The 20,997-nt window shown below is 44.0% G+C and overlaps 1 pseudogene; it reads left to right on the top strand.

Annotated features, from left to right (window-relative positions):
• Positions 1-19,777, top strand: part of LOC140466649 (C-type lectin-like) — a 46,909-nt pseudogene extending 27,132 nt beyond the window's left edge.
• The last annotated feature ends 1,220 nt before the right edge of the window (positions 19,778-20,997 follow it).

The following is a 20,997-nucleotide window of genomic DNA, read 5'->3' as shown; positions in this document are numbered from 1 at the left end:
AGACCCTCCATGGACTTTCGTGGAAATTGGCACCCAATGTGCCAGGCTCTTAAAAATCCCACGGCACATCCCCAATCCATTTTACAGGATCTGTAGTCCATTGCTACACTACAAGGCACACCAATAACGATCATTGTCATGCGACAGGAAGGACATTGTGCACTCAGGGACTGGCACCCAGTTCATGGGCCAAACAAGTTTGTATCTCTGTGCCATTTGCTTCCTAGCTTAGTGCTGTCTGATTTGATGCTCACAGCATCCCTGCCTTGCTTTGTCTTTTTGAGCTTTGTCCCTCAGTAAGTGATGCCAGGCTCACAGTGCTATGGTATCGCCATGCTGTTTAGACTTCATGCTAGGAAATTTATTACAGGTGTTAACTGTCTACAGTCATGGATGATAGCTTTCACTCAGGGGGTCCCAGCACAGTATATCAAGGGCGGCCTCCAGGACCAGTCCAAAGGCTTGGACGTGCTCAGTCAGCTGCTCGGAGCGATCACAGTCTGAATTCTCTCCTATTGGTGTTATGGGAGGGTAGAGACAGAGTGAGGGTGGAAATGTGGGACAGTGGTGGTGGCTCCAAAGTGGCTGAGAGCTTAAGGCAATGGACTGCCCAACACAACACAATGTTTTTTCTATCCTATCCATTTCCTTCTCAGTTTCAGAGTTTCCAGTATGTGGGCACGAGCTGCCTCCTCCTCACCTGAAATGTTCACTCCCTTTCCACATCCATCCACCTTCAGGATGGTCTCAGGGCTCTCCCCACCTTCCTCGAGGAAAGGCCTGACCTGTCCCCATCCACCACCCAATTGGGCTTGTCCTCAATTCCAAAAACTTCCCCTTTAACTCCTCCCACTTTCTTCACATCAAATGTGTGGCATAAGGACCTACATGGGCCCCAGATATCATAGAATCCCTTCAGTGTGGAAACAGGCCATTCGGTGCTACAAATGACTCTCCACAGTGCATCCCACCCAGATTCACCCCCAACCCTATCCCTGTATTCCTGCATTTTCCATGGCTAGTCCAACTAACGTATACATCCCTGGGCACGATAGTCAATTTAGCATGGCCAATCCATCTAACCTGCACATCTTGCAACTGTGGGATGAAGCCAGAGGACCCAGAGGAAACCCACGAAAACACCAGGAGTGTGTGCAAACTCCACACAGACAGATTTGGAGACGCCGGTGTTGGACTGGGGTGTACAAAGTTAAAAATCACACAACACCAGGTTATAGCCCAACAGGTTTATTTGGAAGCACTAGCTTTCAGAGCGCTACTCCTTCACCACCTGATGAACCAAGTAAAGGTGAATTAACTTCCAATTTCCACACAGACAGTCACCTGAGGCTGAAATTGAATGCGGGTCCCTATTGCTGTGAGGTAGCAGCGCTAACCACTGAGCCACCATGCCACCTAGGTTTTGCCTGTCTCTTTGTATGGTGCATGGAACATTCTTTGTTTCAGTCCTACTCAGGCCCCTTCCCACACCTCTTTCTTTGATATTTCTTTAACATCATCAGTGCTGCTTCCCTCTCACTAGGAATTGAAAAAATGTATGAATTAACTTCCAATTTCTATGTTGCTCTCACCTTCACCTGGTTCATCTCCCACTCCTCTTTCCCTTCCTCAACATTTCTGTTTCCATTTCTGGGGATAGGCTGGTCACTGACATCCACTGCAAACTCACTTATTCCCAGAGTTACCTCAACTGCATACATCCTCACTCCCTGTTTCCTGTGAGGATTCAATCCCATTTTCCCAATTTCTTCATTACCATTGCACCTGTTCTGATGATGTCATCTTTGACAGGATGCTGCAGAAATGTCCACCTTTTAGCATTACCATGGCCGACAGAGCTCTCAGTCGTGCTTGTCCCAATGTTGACTGTCCCTAATTTTTCCAGACCTTTCAATATGGCAATTGATGCTGGTAGCTTAGCCATAGATCAGTCCTGTTACAGGATGATGTGTTGGGAGCAGAGAAACCAGTGTGACACTTCTATCATACACTCAACCTCCATCAAGAGGAAATATTCTTCTGTAGAATCAGAGACTTTGAGATTTTCATTGGCTCTTCAACACTTTGAAGTTGACATGTGACATGATAACAAGGAAACACAAACTTTAATGGATCATAATCCATTGACTATCATCGAAAAATTTAAACCTTGAAGTGGGAAACAGTATAGATCGAGTTTCTTGTTGTAATCATTTAATGTAAAGAGTATTCACATTGTTAAATAAAATAATTTAATTGCAGATGCATTGTTCTGAGTGCAAAGTGTTGGACTAAGTCAAATGCTGAAGAAACACTAAGATTGTATCAGCTGATATAAGGTTCGATTAGGTAATATAAGGTTCTATATGGTAATATAAGGTTCTATATGGTAATATAAGGTTCGATATGGTTTTATGGCAGAGGCGATGGGAAGAAGAACAAATGGATGTAAATCTTGTGTTTTATCATTTCTGCAACATATACTTTGTTGTGAAATGAATGTTTGAATTATGTTCAATGTTTTTAGATGTGGAAGCATGAAAAGTCTGCATCTTTTTATTCTACCGTACTTTTGAAGGTGGACTGCAATGGCAAAAGAACCATTTTCTGAGGATTGTCGTAGGTTTGAGACACTTTCTTAAAATCAAGTAACCTGACATTATTGTAAGAAAAACAGAAATTGCTGAAGATACTCAGCAGGTCTGGCAGAGAAAGCACAGTTAACCATTCAAGTGCAGTGACCTTTCTTCACATCTAATAGCCTCAGACAAAAATTGAAATTCATTTTGATCACAAAGGGTTAGGGGAGAAACAATGAGCTGATAGACAGAGACAGAGCCCAGAGAGAGAGGGAGGGAGGGGAACAGGGGGGAGAAAGAAAGGGATTGTTGATTGGAGGCCAGAGAGGAAGAGAAAATGGATAATGGGGACTCTGAGTGGGTGAAAATGTGTTGGCTGTGCTGAAAGCATCCCATGTCATGACTGACCCTGGAGCATAGGGGTGGGGAAAGGACTTGGGAGGAGGTGTTGAGGCTTTAAAATTATTGAATGTGACACTGAGTCCTGAGGCTCCATAGTTTGTAAGTATTGTTTAAACAGCTACTTGTTCAGTTGTGGAAGCTGAGTTTATAGCTTAGATGGAGCGAAGGGGTGTGTATGAACAGAGGTTAGGCCAAAAACAAGTGAATGATTGGTCTGTTGGCTCGTGAGCATGACCAATACAAAAGGCCTTCTGCCGACCAACAAGTAAATGCTTCAGGTTCAGGTAAATGAACAGCTTCAAGGTGGGAATGTTTCAGAAGAAATGACACAATGTCTGGAGGAGGAGGAGTGTTTATGTTCGACACGAAAACACTTTTCAAACCTGAAGGCAGACAGTCTATTTCCCCTTTCCAGTTTCTGAACCTTGCGATTTTTTGTGGTTAAGTCAGAGACCATTATATGTGTGAACCAGTTATGCCGTACCTCCCACAAATTTGTGCAAAGGTCTGGTGAAGAACGTTCAAGAAGCAGATTCAGATCAGTTCACAAATCATCTCAGCAAACCCTGTGGCCACGGGCACTGGAACGACCTTCAAAGCCTTTCTCCCTGTCCAGAATACCCATTTTTTTTGTTTCTATCTGTGCAATCTGCATGTGTTCAGAATGGGAACTTTCAGGTGTTAGTATTTTAACGAGACGAATTGTAAGCCAACTGTTCATAATTGCTAGTCTGTCCTGAGAATCTATTTCTGTGTCATCAATATTCATTCTTGCTAAGTATGGAAACCTGGTAAATGCTGTCTGTCCACCTATAGCTGAAAGTCAGGTAATTTGGGGAATTGTGTGTACTTTTATAAAATCTTTAACTTCTGTAAAGACTCTGGGAACAATGGGAATTGATTTCCAGTGTACTACCGCAGTGAGGTGTGACAATTTGTGATGAATAGATGCTTCCATTCCCAATAAACTTTATTACCATCAGTAAGCCACAAGATATTGAATAAAATCTTATCATTATTCAAGGACTCCTTGGATTTTAAAAATAAGTAGAGAAAATATTTCAACTATCCACCTCCCTGTGATTTTAGATTAGATTACTTACAGTGTGGAAACAGGCCCTTCGGCCCAACAAGAAACAGACCCTTCGGTCCAACCCGTCCATGCTGACCAGATATCCCAACCCAATCTAGTCCCACCTGCCAGCACCCGGCCCATATCCCTCCAAACCCTTCCTATTCATATACCCATCCAAATGACTCTTAACTGTTGCAATGCTACCAGCCTCTACCACATCCTCTGGCAGCTCATCCCATACACGTACCACCCTCTGCGTGAAAAAGTTGCCCCTTAGGTCTCTTTTATATCTTTCCCCTCTCACCCTAAACCTATGCTCTCTAGTTCTGGACTCCCCGACCCCAGAGAAAAGACTTTGTCCATTTATCCTATCCATGCCCCTCATAATTTTGTAAACCTCTATAAGGTCACCCCTCAGCCTCCGACACTCCAGGGAAAACAGCCCTAAGCCTGTTCAGCCTCTCCCTGTAGCTCAGATCCTCCAACCCTGGCAACATCCTTGTAAATCTTTTCTGAACACTTTCAAGTTTCACAACATCTTTCCGATAGGAAGGAGACCAGAATTGCACGCAATATTCCAACAGTGACCTAACCAATGTACTGTACAGCCGCAACATGATCTCCCAACTCCTGTACTCAATACTCTGACCAATAAAGGAAAGCACATCAAATGCCACCTTCACTATCCTATCTACCTGTGACTCCACTTTCAAGGAGCTATGAACCTGCACTCCAAGGTCTCTTTGTTCAGCAACGCTCCCTAGGACTTTACCATTAAGTGTATAAGTCCTGCTAAGATTTGCTTTCCCAAAATGCAGCACCTCGCATTTATCTGAATTAAACTCCATCTGCCACTTCTTAGCCCATTGGCCCATCTGATCCAGATCCTGTTGTAATCTGAGGTAACCCTCTTCACTGTCCACTACACCTCCAATTTTGGTGTCATCTGCAAACTTACTAATGATACCTCTTATGCTCGCATCCAAATCATTTATGTAAATGACAAATAGTAGAGGGCCCACCACCGATATTTGTGGCACTCCACTGGTCACAGGCCTCCAGTCTGAAAAACAACCCTCCACCACCAACCTCTGTCTTCTACCTTTGAGACAGTTCTGTATCCAAGTGGCTAGTTCTCCTTGTACTCCATGAGATCTAACCTTGCTAATCAGTCTCCCATGGGGAACCTTGTCAAATGCCTTAATGAAGTCCATATAGATCACATCTACTGCTCTGCCCTCACCAATCTTCTTTGTTACTTCTTCAAAAAACTCAATCAAGTTTGTGAGACATGATTTCCCAGCACAAACCCATGTTGACTATCCCGAATCAGTCCTTGACTTTCCAAATACATATGCGTCCTGTCCCTCAGGATTCCCTCCAACAACTTGCCCACCACTGAGGTCAGGCTCACCGGTCTATAGTTCCCTGGCTTGTCTTTACCGCCCTTCTTAAACAGTGGCACCATGTTTGCCAACCTCCAGTCTTCCAGCACCTCACCTGTGACTATTGATGTACAAATATCTCAGCAAGAGGCCCAGCAATCACATCTCTAGCTTCCCACAGAGTTTTAGGGTACACCTGATCAGGTCCTGGGGACTTATCCACTTTTAACCGTTCCAAGACATCCAGCACTTCCTCCTCTGTAATCTGGACATTTTGCAAGATGTCACCATCTATTTCCCTACAGTCTATATCTTCCATATCCTTTTCCACAGTAAATACTGATGCAAAATATTCATTTAGTATCTCCCCCATTTACTGTGGCACCACACCAAGGCCACCTTGCTGATCTTTGAGGGGCCCTATTCTCTCCCTAGTTACCATTTTATCCTTAATGTATTTGTAAAAACCCTTTGGATTCTCCTTAATTCTATTTGCCAAAGCTATCTCATGTCCCCTTTTGCCCTCCTGATTTCCCTCTTAAGTATACTCCTACTTTCTTTATACTCTTCTAAGGATTCACTCAGTCTATCCTGTCTGTACCTGACATATGCTTCCTTCTTTTTCTTCACCAAACCCTCAATTTCTTTAGTCATCCAGCATTCCCTATACCTACCAGCCTTTCCTTTCACCCTGACAGGAATATACTTTCTCTGGATTCTTGTTATCTCATTTCTGAAGGTTTCCCATTTTCCAGCCGTCCCTTTACCTGTGAACATCTGCCTCCAATCAGCTTTCGAAAGTTCTTGCCTAATACCGTCAAAATTGGCCTTTCTCCAATTTAAAACTTCAACTTTTAGATCTGGTCGATCCTTTCCCATCACTATTTTAAAACTAATATAATTATGGTCGCTGGCCCCAAAGTGCTCCCCCACTGACACCTCACTCACCTGTCCTGCCTTATTTCCCAAGAGTAGGTCAAGTTTTGCACCTTCTCTAGTAGGTACATCCACATACTGAATCAGAAAATTGTCTTGTACGCACTTAAGAAATTCCTCTCCATCTAAACCTTTAACACTATGGCAGTCCCAGTCTATGTTTGGAAAGTTAAAATCCCCTACCATAACTACCCTATTATTCTTACAGATAGCTGAGATCTCCTTGCAAGTTTGTTTCTCAATTTCCCTCTGACTATTGGGGGGTCTATAATACAATCCCAATAAGGTGATCAACCCTTTCTTATTTCTCAGTTCCACCCAAATAACTTCCCTGTATTTCCGGCATATCTTCCCTCAGCACAGCTGTAATGCTATCCCTGATCAAAAATGCCACTCCCCCTCCTCTCTTGCCTCCCTTTCTATCCTTCCTGTAGCATTTGTATCCTGGAACATTAAGCTGCCAGTCCCGCCCATCCCCGAGCCATGTTTCTGTAATTGCTATGATATCCCAGTCCCATGTTCCCTAACCATGCCCTGAGTTCACCTGCCTTCCCTGTTAAGCCCCTTGCATTGAAATAAATGCAGTTTAATTTATTAGTCCTACCTTGTCCCTGCCTGCCCTGTCTGTTTGACTCACTTCTGTTCTCAGCTGTACCCGTCTCAGATCGATCTCTTTCCTCACTATCTCCCTGGGTCCCACCACCCCCCCCCCCCCCCCCCACATCCCCACCCCACTTTACAATTTAAATCCTCCCAAGCAGTTCTAGCAAATCTTCCTGCCAGTATATTGGTCCCCTTCCAATTTAGGTGCAATCCGTCCTTCTTGTACAGGTCACTTCTACCCTAAAAGCGATTCTGATGATCCAAAAATGTGAATCCTTGTCCAATACACCAGCTCCTCAGCCATGCATTCATCTGCTCTAATCTCCTATTCCTGCCCTCACTAGCTCATAGCACTGGGAGTAATCCAGATATTACTACCCTTGAGGACCTCCTTTTTAAATTTCTGCCTAACTCTCTGTAATCTCCCTTCAGATTCTCAACCTTTTCCCTTCCTATATCGTTGGTTCCAATGTGGACAATGACCTCTTGCTGGCCCCCCTCCCCCGTGAGAATATTCTGCACTCTCTCCGAGACATCCTTGATCCTGGCACCAGGGAAACAACACACCATTCTGCTTTTTCGCTGCTGGCCACAGAAACGTCTGTCTGTACCTAGAACTACAGAATCCCCTAACACAATTGATCTCTTGGAAGCTGACGTACCCCTCGTTGCATTAGAGCCAGTCTCAATACCAGAAACTTGGCTGTTCGTGCTACGTTCCCCTGGGAATCCATCACCCCCTACATTTTCCAAAACAGCATACCTGTTTGAAATGGGGATAGCCACAAAAGACTCCTGCCCTTGTTGCCAACCTCTCTCACCCTTCCTGGAGTTAACCCATCTATATGACTATATCTGAGACTTTCCCCCCTTCCTATAACTGCCATCCATCACATACTGTTGTTACAATTTCCTCATCACTTTTATTTGTCTCTCCAAACGATCCACTCGATCTGATAAGATTCACATCCAACAGCATTTATCGCAGATATAATTCGCAGTAACCCTTAAACTCTCTTTAAACTTCCACATCTGACAAGAAGTACATATCACTGCAAAGGCCATTTTTGCTCCTTCACAATCTCCAGACCCAGAAAATAACACCGTCTTATTCCTCTACAAACACTGCCCCAGGTTAAATTAATAGCTATGGCTTATATTTTAAGTTTAATCAAGAGACTTATCTCCAAAAACATATAATCAAGAAAGAATCCACTATACTCACTACTGCAGCCTTTCTCTTGGACAGACTTAAAACAACAATGAACTTATCTGATTCTGTGCTGTGACCTTCGCCCAAACCGGTTCCTCCAAGATTAGTTGCGAATATCACTGTTTGTTAATTTTCCCAGATGCACTCCGATGTCCAGCGATACACGAATTCAAACAGCAAAGGCAGTAACTGTACAGGTGTTCCATCTCTCTCTCTCTCTCTCTCTCTCTCTCTCTCCTGCACTGACCTCACCATGTGCTTCCTTTGTCTGCTCTTCTCCCTTTTAAACTGCTGTTGTTTTGACTTTGTTTTGCCAAAGTTCCAAAACAATGCAACAGCAAATAAAACAGGAATTGCTGCTCCTGGAATTCGAGGAAATCACCTCCAACACCTAAAGTGCCTCGAAAAAAAGGAGCAGCTCTTATAGACAGAAATTTTTCCCGTCCTCCATCTTGGATTACCCATGAGGTGATTTTGTTTTGTTACAACCAAATGGAATGAGAGAAACATTGGCTGTCAAATGTTTAGGAATCTAAAGTTTATAAAAGTTCATGACATTTTCCAATTTATCTGAATAAACAGTAGTTATTTCTATTGTAAGGTGTAATGCTGGCATTTTGGGAGGATGTTGAAAGGGTTAAGTGTAACATGTGAACATTTGAAGAATCATACTTTTATTTGAAGTTGACACCTGCTGATGTGTGAATACACCCGTGTTTATAGTATAAATATAAATAACAGCTCATTTTCTTGTAACATTTCAGTGTTAGAGTCATAGATATGTATAGTATAGCAACAGAGACTTTGGTCCAACTTGTCCATGCCACCAGATATCCTAAAATAATCTTGTGTCATTTGCCAGCATTTGGCCTATACCTCCTTAAACCATTCCAATTCATTGACCCATCCAGGTGCCTTTCAAATGTTGTAATTGTGCCAGCCTCCACCACCTCTTCTGGCAACTCATACCATATACTTACCACTATCTGTGTGAAAAACCTGCCCCTAACGTCCCTTTTAAGTCTTCCCCCCTCACCTTAAACCCATGCCCTCTAGTTTTGGTCACCCTTACCCCAGGGAAAAGACTTTCAACATTCACCATATCCATGCCCCTTATAAATCTCTATACGGTCACCCCTCAGCCTCTGTCACTCCAGGAAAAACAGCCCCAGCCTATACAGCCTCTCCTTCAAGCTCAAACCCTCCAACCCTGGCAACATCCTTGTCAATTTTTTAGGAACCCTTTCAAGTTTCACAACATCCTTCCTATAGCAAGGAGACTAGAATTGCATGCAGTATTCTAGAAGCGGCCTAATCAATGTCCTATACAACCACAACATGACCTCCCAACTCCTGTACTCAGTGCGCTGACTAATAAAAGCAAACATACAAAATGCCTTCTTTAATATCCTATCTAGCTGTCTCTTTAATTGCAAGGAATTATGAACCGGCACTCCAAGGTCTTTTTGTTCAACATTACTCCTCAGGACCATTAAGTGTATAATTCCTGCACCGATTTGCCTTTCCAAAATGCAGTTGCCTCACATTTATCTAAATTAAAGTCCAGCTGCCACTCTTAGGCTCATTGGCCTGTCTGATCAAGATCCCATTGTGCTCTGAGGTAATCGTCTTTGCTCTCCACTACACCTCTAATTTTGGTGTCATCCATACCTTCTATGTTTACATCCAAATCATTGATATAAATGACGAAAAGCAGTGGGCCCAGCACCTATCCTTGTGGCACACGCTGGTCTCAGGCCTCCAGTCTGAAGAGCAACCCTCAACCACCACTCTCTGCCTTCTACCTTTGAGTCTGTTTTGTATCCAAATGCCAAGTTTTCCCTGTATTCCATGTGATCTAACCTTGCTAACCAGTCTACCATGAGGAACCTTGTCGAACGCCTCACTGAAGCTCACAGACATCATGTCCAACAATGTGAAGGTAGCAGAGAAGCTCAGATGTTCTTCTTTGGACAGAGTGAGCAACGGTCAGATTGAGTTGAGGTATTCAAACTCATCAGCAAGTAGGTAGAGGCACATTTAAATGAATTGACAATGAACCAGAGAATTATCTCTTCAGCACAGCTTTTTGCTTTATCTACAACAGAAGGCCTAACAGGGTCATCAAAGCATATTTCTGAACAACTTTACAAAGATATTGATCAAATACTTAAAATGGAAATGCAGACAAGATGGTGCTGAATGAGAATGGCAGGGGTACCATACTGATAGTTCTTTCTAAGAGCTAGCACAGATTCAATGGGCCAAGTGGCCCCCATCTACACATATTATTTTTGTGCTATTTTAAGATTTTCTGACATAGTAAAAATGCTGTATTTAGTTCTGGTCAGTGCACTGCAGGACTATTATATTGACCATGATAAAGCTGCAGCAAAGATTCAGCAGAGTGTTCCTGGGTTGAGAATGACAAAATCAGTCAAAGGAAGCTTGTGGTGCAGTGGGAATGGCCACAAGTCACGAGTGTGCTGCTAGAAAAGCACAGCCAGCCAGGCAGCACCAAAAGAGCAGGAGAATCAACATTTCGAGCAGAAGCCCTTTATCCTTCATTCCTGATGAAAGGCTTATGCCTGAAATATCAATTCCCTTACTCCTCAGATGCTGCCTGACCTGCTGTGCTTTTCCAGCACCACACTCTTGACTCTGACCTTCAGCATCTGCAGTCCTCACTTTCTCCAAATGGACACAAGGCCTGGGTTCAAGCACTATTTCCCCCAGAGATGGGTCATAACATCTCTAAACAGGTTGATTAATAGCATCTAAACAGAGTCCAAATGTTCACAGGGATTGTTTCTGATAAAGAAAAGGTGAAATCTTCACCTAATTCAGGCAATGAGCTGATTTTTAAAAAAAATTTTACTTAGTGCAGCCGACAGGACTAAGGGGAAAGTCTTTACATCAGATCCTTACCACTCAGAGTGTTATCATAAGGCTCTGTCTCACATTAAATGGAAATCTAGAACTCTGTCCCCATTTGCTGTTGAGGCTGGGCTTAATGGAAAATTCCAAAGAAAAAATCTGAACACCTGGGGATATGAAACCAAAGTGGAGTTAAAATACAAATCATTCACAAAATTCACAAACCTGACTGCCCGGTCAACCCATCATCTCTGCCTGCTTCTGCCCCCACCAAAATTATCTCCTTATATAGATTGGATTACTTACAGTGTGGAAACAGGCCCTCCGGCCTAACAAGTCCACACCACCCCGCCGAAGCGTAACCCACCCATACCCCTACATCTACCCCTTACCGAACACTATGGGCAATTTAGCACGGCCAATTCACCTGGCCTGCACATCTTTGGACTGTGGGAGGAAACCGGAGCACCCGGAGGAAACCCACGCAGACACGGGGAGAATGTGCAAACTCCACACAGTCAGTCGCCTGAGGCGGGAATTGAACCCGGGTCTCAGGCGCTGTGAGGCAGCAGTGCTAACCATTGTGCCACCGTGCCGCCCATATCTTGTCACTGTCCAGACCCCCTTGGCCCAGGAACTCCCCACATTCATTTGAGACACCACTCACGCCCTCCACCTCCTCCATGATTTTTGTTTCCCCAACCCCAATGCCTCATCTTCCCCATGGACATTCAGTCCCTGTACACGTCCATTCCCCCATGGTGAAGGCCTCAAAGCCCTATGTTTCTTCCTCGCTGCCGACCCAACCAGTATCCCTCCACCGACACACTCATTTCATTGGCTGAACTGGTCCTCACCCTCAACAACTTCTCCTTCGAATCCTCTCACTTCCTTCAGACCAAAGAGGTAGCCATGGGCACCCACACGGGCCCTAGCTATGCCCGCTTCTTCTGAGGATTCATGGAACAGTCCATCTTCTGCAGTTACACTGGTATCATGCCCCACCTTTTCCTCCACTACATTGATGACTGTATGGCACCACCTTGTACTTCCAGAAGGAGGATGAACAGTTCAACAATTTCACAAACATCTTCCACCCTGACCTCAGGTTCACTTGGACCATCTTCCTCCCCTTCCTGACCTCTCTGAGTCCATCTCCGACAACCAACTCCACAAGGACATCTCGTGACAACCCTCAGACTGCCACAGCTACCTGGACTATATCTCCTCCCCTTAACCCCCCTCTTCACCCCCACCGCAACCCCTACCCCCCCCCCCCCCCAGTAAAAAGGCTATCCCTCACTCCAAATTCCTCCACCTCTGCAGTATCTGCTCCCTTGAGGAGCAATTCTACTTCAGGATATCCCAGCTGATCTCCTACTTCAAGGGCTACAATTTCCCCTCCCACGTGATCAATAATTGCCTCCCGTGCATCTCCTCCACTTCCAACACATCTACCCTTGAATCCCACCCCTCCAACTGCAACAAGGTAGAAGCCCCTTAGTCCTCGTTCCACCTCACTAATCTCCGCATTATCCCGCACTATTTCCACCATCTCGAGTCTGGTCCCACCTCCAGAGATATATTTCTTACCCCACCCTTATCAGCATTCCATAGAGACAATTCCCTCCACGACTCCTTTGGTAGGTCCACGCACCGCAATCCCCTCCCCCCCATCCCACCCCACCAAACCACCCTCCCCTCCTGGCACCTGCCCTTGTCGCTGCAAAAGGGCAAAACCTGCACCCAACCCTCCCCCCCCTCACCTCAGTCCAAGGCACCAAAGAACCCTTCCACATCCAACAGGAATTTTCCTTCACATCCAAACACCTCATCTACTCTATCCATTGCTCTCGATGTGGTCTCTTCTATACTGGGGAGACAGCCAACTCACAGTTCGTTTCAGGGATCATCTCTGGGACACACACACCTAACAACCTCACCATCCTATGGGCAATCACTTCAATTTGTTCTCCTCCTCCACCAAGGACACGCAAGTCCTGGGTCAGTCCACTGCCAAATCCTAGCCACCTGATGCCGAGAGGCAGAATGCCTCATATTCCACCTGGGGACCTTCCTACCAAATGGCATGAATGTCAACTTCACCTATTTACTAATCTCTTCTCCCTCCACCACATCCCAGATCCAACCCTCCAACTCAGTACCACCCTCTTTACCTGTCCTGCCTCCCATCATCCTTCCCACCAGTCTGCTTCAGTCACCCCTCTGACTATCACCATCACACCCCCACCTGCATATACTTATCACCTTCCCACCTACTTCAACCCCACCCACACCCTGACCCACCTATTTATCTCTCAGCGCCTTCCCTGCTCCACCCCATTCCCACCACATTCCTGATGGTGGGCTTATGCCCAAAACATCAATTCTCTGTTCCTCGGATGCTGCCTGACCTACTGTGCTTGTCCAGCAATACATATTTCGATTCTCATCTCCAGCATCTGCACTCTTCACTTTCTCCCACAAATCAGCCATGGTCCAATTGAATAATGGAACAGGCTTGAGGGCCGAGGGAGGTGAGATTCAAAGATCTTGTGCAAATCGGTTGATGTTAGCAATGACGGGTAAAGGTCCATCTTGATTTGTTACTTATATCTGCAGAGTAACGCAAAGCAGCTCCAAATTTGTCCATTTGTCTCTCCACAACCCTTGCTCAAGATTTCCACGTGCTCCCATCAAGATCCAAGAGGAAAAAAAAATTAAAACAGATTGGGAGAAAGGGGGCATTTCAGAAACTAGTCAAACGAATTAAATAAGCTGCTCCACCATTCAGAGAAACATAATGGTACCTTTCAGCAGGGCTACCCCAAGGTGAACCTGAGGCCTTACACAGTCATCTGAGATAGTTTGATAAGAGGATGCCGAAGACACAACTTCAGTACAATATACAAGTGATTGATTCCAGCCTCATTAATAAAAGGATGTTGTCCCATTGGGTGAATGGCACCAGTTAGCACAAGGAGTGCAGAACAGTCCACGAGGCAGTAGGCCTAACTCATTACACAGCTATGAAACAACAGCTTAATCTACTTTGTAGTAATCACTTGCATCTTTGAAATTATTCACAATATTAAGAAATAGGCTCTAGTTAAAGATTATTCAGATAATCATAGACATAGCTTTCAACATAATTAGAGATACACATATATAACCAAACAATAATAGAAGCATTAAGGAAAAACATTGAAACATAGATGTGAAAAGTTAGTCTTGGGAAATATTTTCCATATCTCTAAGAAGGTGCCTGGCACAAAATAGATTGTTTACAGCTCATTAGTTAAAAAGTGCCAACAGTAGAAGTAACTGTATATATACTTTATAACTAACTTTATAACAGAAATGAATACCAGGGCATCAGTTTGCTGACTGAGCCGGTGGGTTTGTGTTCAGACGTTTCGTCACTGTGCTGGTGACATCATCAGTGAGCCTCCAGTAAAGCATTGGTGCCCTGACCTGCTTCCTACTTGTGTGGCTTGGTCTGTTGAGGTGGTTGGGATCATTTCTGAATCCATTACTGAGAGGTTGGTGAATGGAGTTAGAATCTATATGTTTGTTAGTGGAGTTCCGGCTTGTATGCCAGGCCTCTAGGAATTCCCCTGCATGCTTTTGTTTGGCCTTTCCCAGGATGGACACATTGTCCCAGGTGAACTAGTGTCCCTGTTTGTTTGTGTATGTGGATACCAGTGATAGCTGGTCAAGTGGTTTGTTGCTAGTTGGTGCTCATGTTTCCTGGTGGCTAGTTTCTTGCCTGTTTGTCCAATATAATGTTTGTTGCAGATCTTACAGGGTATTTTATAAATTATGATGGTTCTGCTGAGGATGTGTACGGGGTCCTTTAAGTTCATCAGTAGTTGTTTTAATTAGTAGTAGGTTGGTTATTACGAATGTTATACCAGTTAATTGAAACCACCCATTTTTTGTATTTTTTAATGTACATAGTTGGGTCAGTGGAAAATATAAGAGCAATAACAGAATTTGAGAGAGATAGTACATGGAATACAATAAATAACAGATTACAAGCAGTCCGTACGGAGAAGCAAGTCTGGCTCAGATCTGAAGGAGTATGCCCAGTAACTCTGGAATATGAATGAATCAGATGCACAGAGAGATCCCAAGGCCTGGAGATTACAATTTTGATTAAACACCATGCAATCATGGGAACTTGGGGCTGCCCATCATTGATTAGGTGTTTCACAGGATTGGGTGTATAGAATAAGGGGACGGACACAGTGACCATGATCTATGTGATGACTGTAACACAAAATGTATAAAAATGCTGTATTTGACTGTAACAATCAGAGTGTGTCATTGTTCTCTCTTCCGATCTGAACCGCAGGTTAAGGGAGTAACTGAGTTCTCACATCGAGGCCAGATTTGGGGAAGATCTTTGACCCTCTCCTTGCATTAACCAGCTGTTGCTTGAATAAGAATAAACTCTGCCACTTGCCTGAATCCTGCTGCCTCCTGAGCCTTTGTCCTCGGTCAGGGGTTATGTTCCTACACCTGGTCAGGCTTCATTGCACTGGTGCCTATTGATAGGGAGTTTGGACAGAGACAGCAGAGGCACTAACACATGTATCTCTTCAGAAAACATGCCGACCAGGTATCCCAAAGTGAAATAATCCCATTTGCCAGCATTTGGTCCATATTCCTCTAACCCTTTCCTATTCATGTCCCTGTCCAAATGTTGTTTAATGTTGTAACTGTACCTGCCTCTATCACTTCCTGTCACTGCATATTCCATACACACACCATCCTCTGTGTGAAAACATTACCCCTCAGGTTCCCTCTCACCTTAAACCTATGTCCCCGAGTTTTGGACTCCCCTATTCTTGGCTATTCACCCTATCCATGCCCCTCATGATTTTATGAAACTCGATAAACAACTGACACTCCAACGAAAAAAATCCAAGTCTATCCAGCCTCTCCCAATAGCTCCAACCCTCCACTCTCACTATGACTCCATGACTCGATAAAATGGTATAGTGCCAGACGTCTGGAGCACAGCTAATATGGTTTATATATATATATACACATATGGGGAAAAGAATAAGCCAAGAAACAAGTGATTTAACCAAATAGTCAGAAAAAGAAGGAAACAACAACTAATAATTTCATGCACGTTTATCAGAAAAAACATTCCAAATTTCTTCTGTGGAGCACGAAAACTAAATTTAACATCAGGTTTTGTGAACATTACCCCTTTAATCTGGGAACTTCATCTCATAATAATAATAAGTATCCTCACTGTTCACATTGATCACATTTATTAAATTCTGCTTTCTGAAGTGCATTCATTTACACTTTGATTATGGTGTTGGGAACTGTGACTGCCAATTCCATCTCTCAATCAGCATTGGAAGGCAGAAGCACCATGTTAGGGGATTGGAGATGTACCATGAAGGATTTTAGATACTGGCACATGTCAGATGTCTGTACCTGTGGACATGGGGGCACATGTGGTAGTGTCCTTGGAGTGTACCAAAAGATATTGAGCCTGGTTCCCAATGTGAAGGTCCTAATGGAACAAGGCTTGCGTTGAAGTCACCAGGTACTCATTGTCCATGTTCTGAATTTTCAGTATCTTGTTTGCTTCTGGCAGGTAATAGGATGGGAAGCTGCATATTAATGAGGCAAGGTGTGCAGTTAACAAAGATTATTCCACCTAAATAAGCAATTTACCACAACCTAGTGAGAATTTTCCCTTATTGCCCAGAACATAGTTTAAAGTTGCAGAGAGTTGTTCCTGATATCGAGATAGACCTTGCTGGACCTCTCACATGTTCCTGCCACATTTCTCACCATATCCCATGTGGGTCAGGCCCTGACAAGATTCGGCCCTTCTCCATCATCCATTGTCTGTGCATTTGAGCTTAAACCAGAATCACTCATTGTGTAACTTTACAATTCCCACAGCAACAACCTGTTGAATTCCTAAGAACCCATCACTGAATCACATGATCTCCTGAGAATACGATCTAAAGTTGACAAGCATCGATGTGGTCTGTCATTGTGAGAAATTTGTTGCTGTCAATGTGGTCACTGCACAGTGACATGGACTGCAGTGACTGTCCACATCTGGATTGACAGCTGTGTGTGGATAAAACTTGGGGAGAACAGGAAACACAACGTCACCCACAGAGCGTTCGAGCACAAGCCCAGCCCAAAATCAGCTGTTACACAGAAGCTGCTGACATTTCTATCTGATGGGTTGAAGCCACAATGAGATTGGTCCCAAATCCTCAGCCTCAGTGTGGCACCATTCACTGAAGTTTGGAGTCAGCCCATATCAGGTCCTTGTGGACATGCAACAGAAGGTTATAGTTTCAGTGTTTATATTCTGCAAAACAAGAGTTTCTACTTTGAACCTTGTCAATTGTTTAGGTGCAATAGCTTTTGTAAAAATGTTAACAAGTGACAAGTTGCCTTTGTAATTTACTCCCAAGCTGCATTGCCAAGAGCTGGCTCCAGGCGGCCATCTTGCTTCCCTGCACTGGATGGAGCAGAATAACGTTTTTGCAGAAATGATACGTAACTCCCAAAATAATACTGTCCCGACTTGGATCGGTTTGAGTGACATCCACAAGGTAATGCTGCTCCTGTTATTGCATCACATTATTAAGGTGAGAAAGTTACATATTTTTAAATGATATGATCTTACTTCCACAGGAGGGGACTTTCCTATGGAGCGATGGATCTGCATCAGATTTTATGTTTTGGGCTGAAGGTGAACCCAATGAACAAGGAGAAGAGGACTGTGCGCACATTTTCCACAGTAAGTCAATGCATTCGAGTGTGACAGAAAGGGTGGCCTTCAGGAAATTATTTCCTGGCAATTAATTTTGTTGAATTTGATTTTGACAGGACTCCTTGGCAGGTGTCTTGTGGGTAAAACTATTAAAAGAAGCAATGGGTCCAGATATCTGGGAACGAGCATCCAACCTCTGGGAGTAACATTAAAGTTTTCTCCTTCTGCTCAACTGTCTGTCTCTGTGAGTTCCACAGTGACATGGTTATACCAACACCAGCCTTGGAACTGGTGCACATTTAATGAGCTGATCCTGACACATACCAGGCTGCAGCCGTGCTCCCTGTGAGCAGTACACAACATTCGAAGGAACAGTGTCAACCATCCCAGATCCAGCCCTCACTTTACTAATGCACCAAACAACTCTCCCCCTCTCCACAGGATTTGACTTCCTGATTTAAAATATATAATCCAGACAGATTATTCTAAACTGAAATCCCATGGACTATGCCAATTATATAGCGTCTGTGCCATGGGGAAGGAGATTGTTTAACCCTGTGGAGAGTCTGTGCTGTCCACATACAAAACAGATTCTAAATCCAGACCAGAGTAAACTCAGGAAATCAGACAGGTTTTTCCAAACCACACACCTTGTTGGATTTTATTGCTACTTATCCAGGTCTGTCTGGTTTACTCTGGATATTAACAATGTGATGGACCCAATTGTCCTTTATTGAAGCAAGGGAGACAAAACATTGCAGCAAAACTATGATTACTTCACAAGCTTATTGTTGCACGGACCTGGATACAAGTGACTCGGATAACATGGACCCGTCCAAGGATCAGACTGTAACATGTGATCAGCCAGCTCTATCTCAGCCTGCTCCAGCCGGTGATCAGACAACTCCTGTTCCTGAGAGAGCTCACTATCGCCCTGGGCTCATTCCCTTATACTCCATTTCCTTGTCAGCAGCCAGTGAGATCAAACCTTGACACTGTCCTGTCTTCAGTGATTGGTCAGTTTGACCATTGGGAAATATCACAATATTGTCATCTAACACAGTCTATTCATCTTCCACTCAGTAAGATAGTTGCTCGTTTTCTCTGGAAAGAGGCTTATTTCCCAGCTTTAATGAACCTTGACCTCATGCCAGTCTGTTTAGGCTGTCTTGGGAAGCTATTTCCTTGCAGTGTTTTTGTTGTTTAATCAACTGCACAGCATTTAGACAGCATAGCCCTGTGTCTTATTGACAAACGATCCTCGCAATTATAGTTCCCTGTGAGATAACCTCACAGAGGCTGGTATCCTGTCACCAAATCACTCATTATTTACAGGTGGAGAGACCTTGACACTGTTCAAGCTCCCTCAATGGCAGCTCTCAGAGTGAACAGGATGTCTGACACTCCTGTTCTTACCTGTCAGCCAGGGCTCCCTGGTTGATCCAGAAAAACAGGCCCAATCAGTGAACTCTTATTCTATGAGGTCCATCTGGCTGACCTCAGTACAATCACAACACACTGTGTCTGTTTTAAGTCAGAATTTCAGTCAGGTACAGTGACAATCCTAACAATATTTAATAAAAACATTCACCTTTCAGAGAATAGTGAAACCATCCTCTTTCAATAAAGAAGCTTCAAATTTCTTTTCTCATTGTGGCTGATACAGCAAATTTAAAGGTACAACCTCTATCCTGAATAATACAACAAGGGAAAAGGACAAGATTATTGATGCTCTCAAAACAGAGAATAAACCAATTCCATAAATAGTTGTCCAGTTTACTGTACACATCTTCCTTTCTTCCAGCTAATACACATTGGAATGATCGGTTTTGCAATTCAAAATTGTGTTCCCTTTGCTCCTACAAACTGCCGCCTCCCTCCTGCGAGTGAAAGAATCTATCACTGCTCCCTGGATCCTGTCTGGGATGTGGATGTATTGCCTCCATCTGCTTGTAGTTGTGATCACAGCCAATGATGACTGTACTGACTTAGTTTCTCAGCCAAGAATAAAAATTGCATCCTGAGTTGTGTGTTTGTTACTGTGAGTCTAGTTTATAGCAGCCTTCCTGTCCCACTGATGCTTTCTACCCATCTGTCCTTTCAATCCTATACTGGGGAGGAGACAGCAGATCAGGGACATGGATAGTTTATAATTCATTTCCACAATGTGAGTATTACTGCAGGGTCCAACTCTATTCCCCTTTGGGAAGGTGCTGGCTGTGAGCTTCCTTCTTGAATTAGTGCAGTGTGACTGGAACAGGTACACCCCATCTTGACAGGGAGGGTGTTCTAGGATTTAGATACAGTGACAGTGAAGGAATAACATTCGTTCCAGGTCAGGATGGAGTGTGCCTTGGAGGGGAACCTGCAGTTTGTGGTATTCTAATGGCCTTGAAGGTCTGGTTCATACAGCTCACTGATTAGGAAAGTGTAGTCAAAGGAGCTGTGGCCAGTAGCTGAAGGCCATCTTGGAGATGGTACACACTGTTACCAGGGGGTGCTGCTGGTGGAGAGAGTGCCAAGCAAGCAGCATGTCTTGTCCTGGTTGGTGCTGAGACGTTTGCCTTCACTAACCACAACCATTTCCCTTGGTGTCTGGGAGAGCAGTGGAGAGCGTTCCCATTGACTTCAGTGTAGCTGCAGCAATATGGACCCACACTGAATCTTGAATCCCTACAGTACGAAAGCAGGCCTTTCAGCCTATCGGGTCCACACTGACCCTCTGAATAACAGACCACTACCCTGGAACAGGGCTGGTTTGAGGGGCTGGTGCTTCTGCCATCGTCAGGTGGAAATACATATTTTTAAATGATTTATAAGAACATCACTTTAACATCAAGCATATGATGCATGTTGCTTATCTAATGTACAATCAAGAAGCTTTTGATTTTTAAAATTCAACTTTAACAACATGTAGAATGTGCACCATCATCTCTCCAGGTCTGGCATTAACCCTGACACTGAGTGTGAGTCAGTGAGCTTTAAGAATTCCAGAATTAAATACTCAGGTCCGATCATAGTTAGACTTTAACATTGTGAGTTTTAATGGAACTTTATGTCATTACATTAGTTCAATTTGGCAAGCCTTGAATAATTATAGAGTCATAGAGAGGTATAGCACGGAAACAGACCCTTCAGTCTAATTCGTCCATGCCGAC

The sequence above is a fragment of the Chiloscyllium punctatum genome, chromosome 44, assembly GCF_047496795.1.
Source record: "Chiloscyllium punctatum isolate Juve2018m chromosome 44, sChiPun1.3, whole genome shotgun sequence".
NCBI lineage: Eukaryota > Metazoa > Chordata > Chondrichthyes > Orectolobiformes > Hemiscylliidae > Chiloscyllium > Chiloscyllium punctatum.
This window is presented reverse-complemented; position numbering and strand designations above follow the sequence as displayed.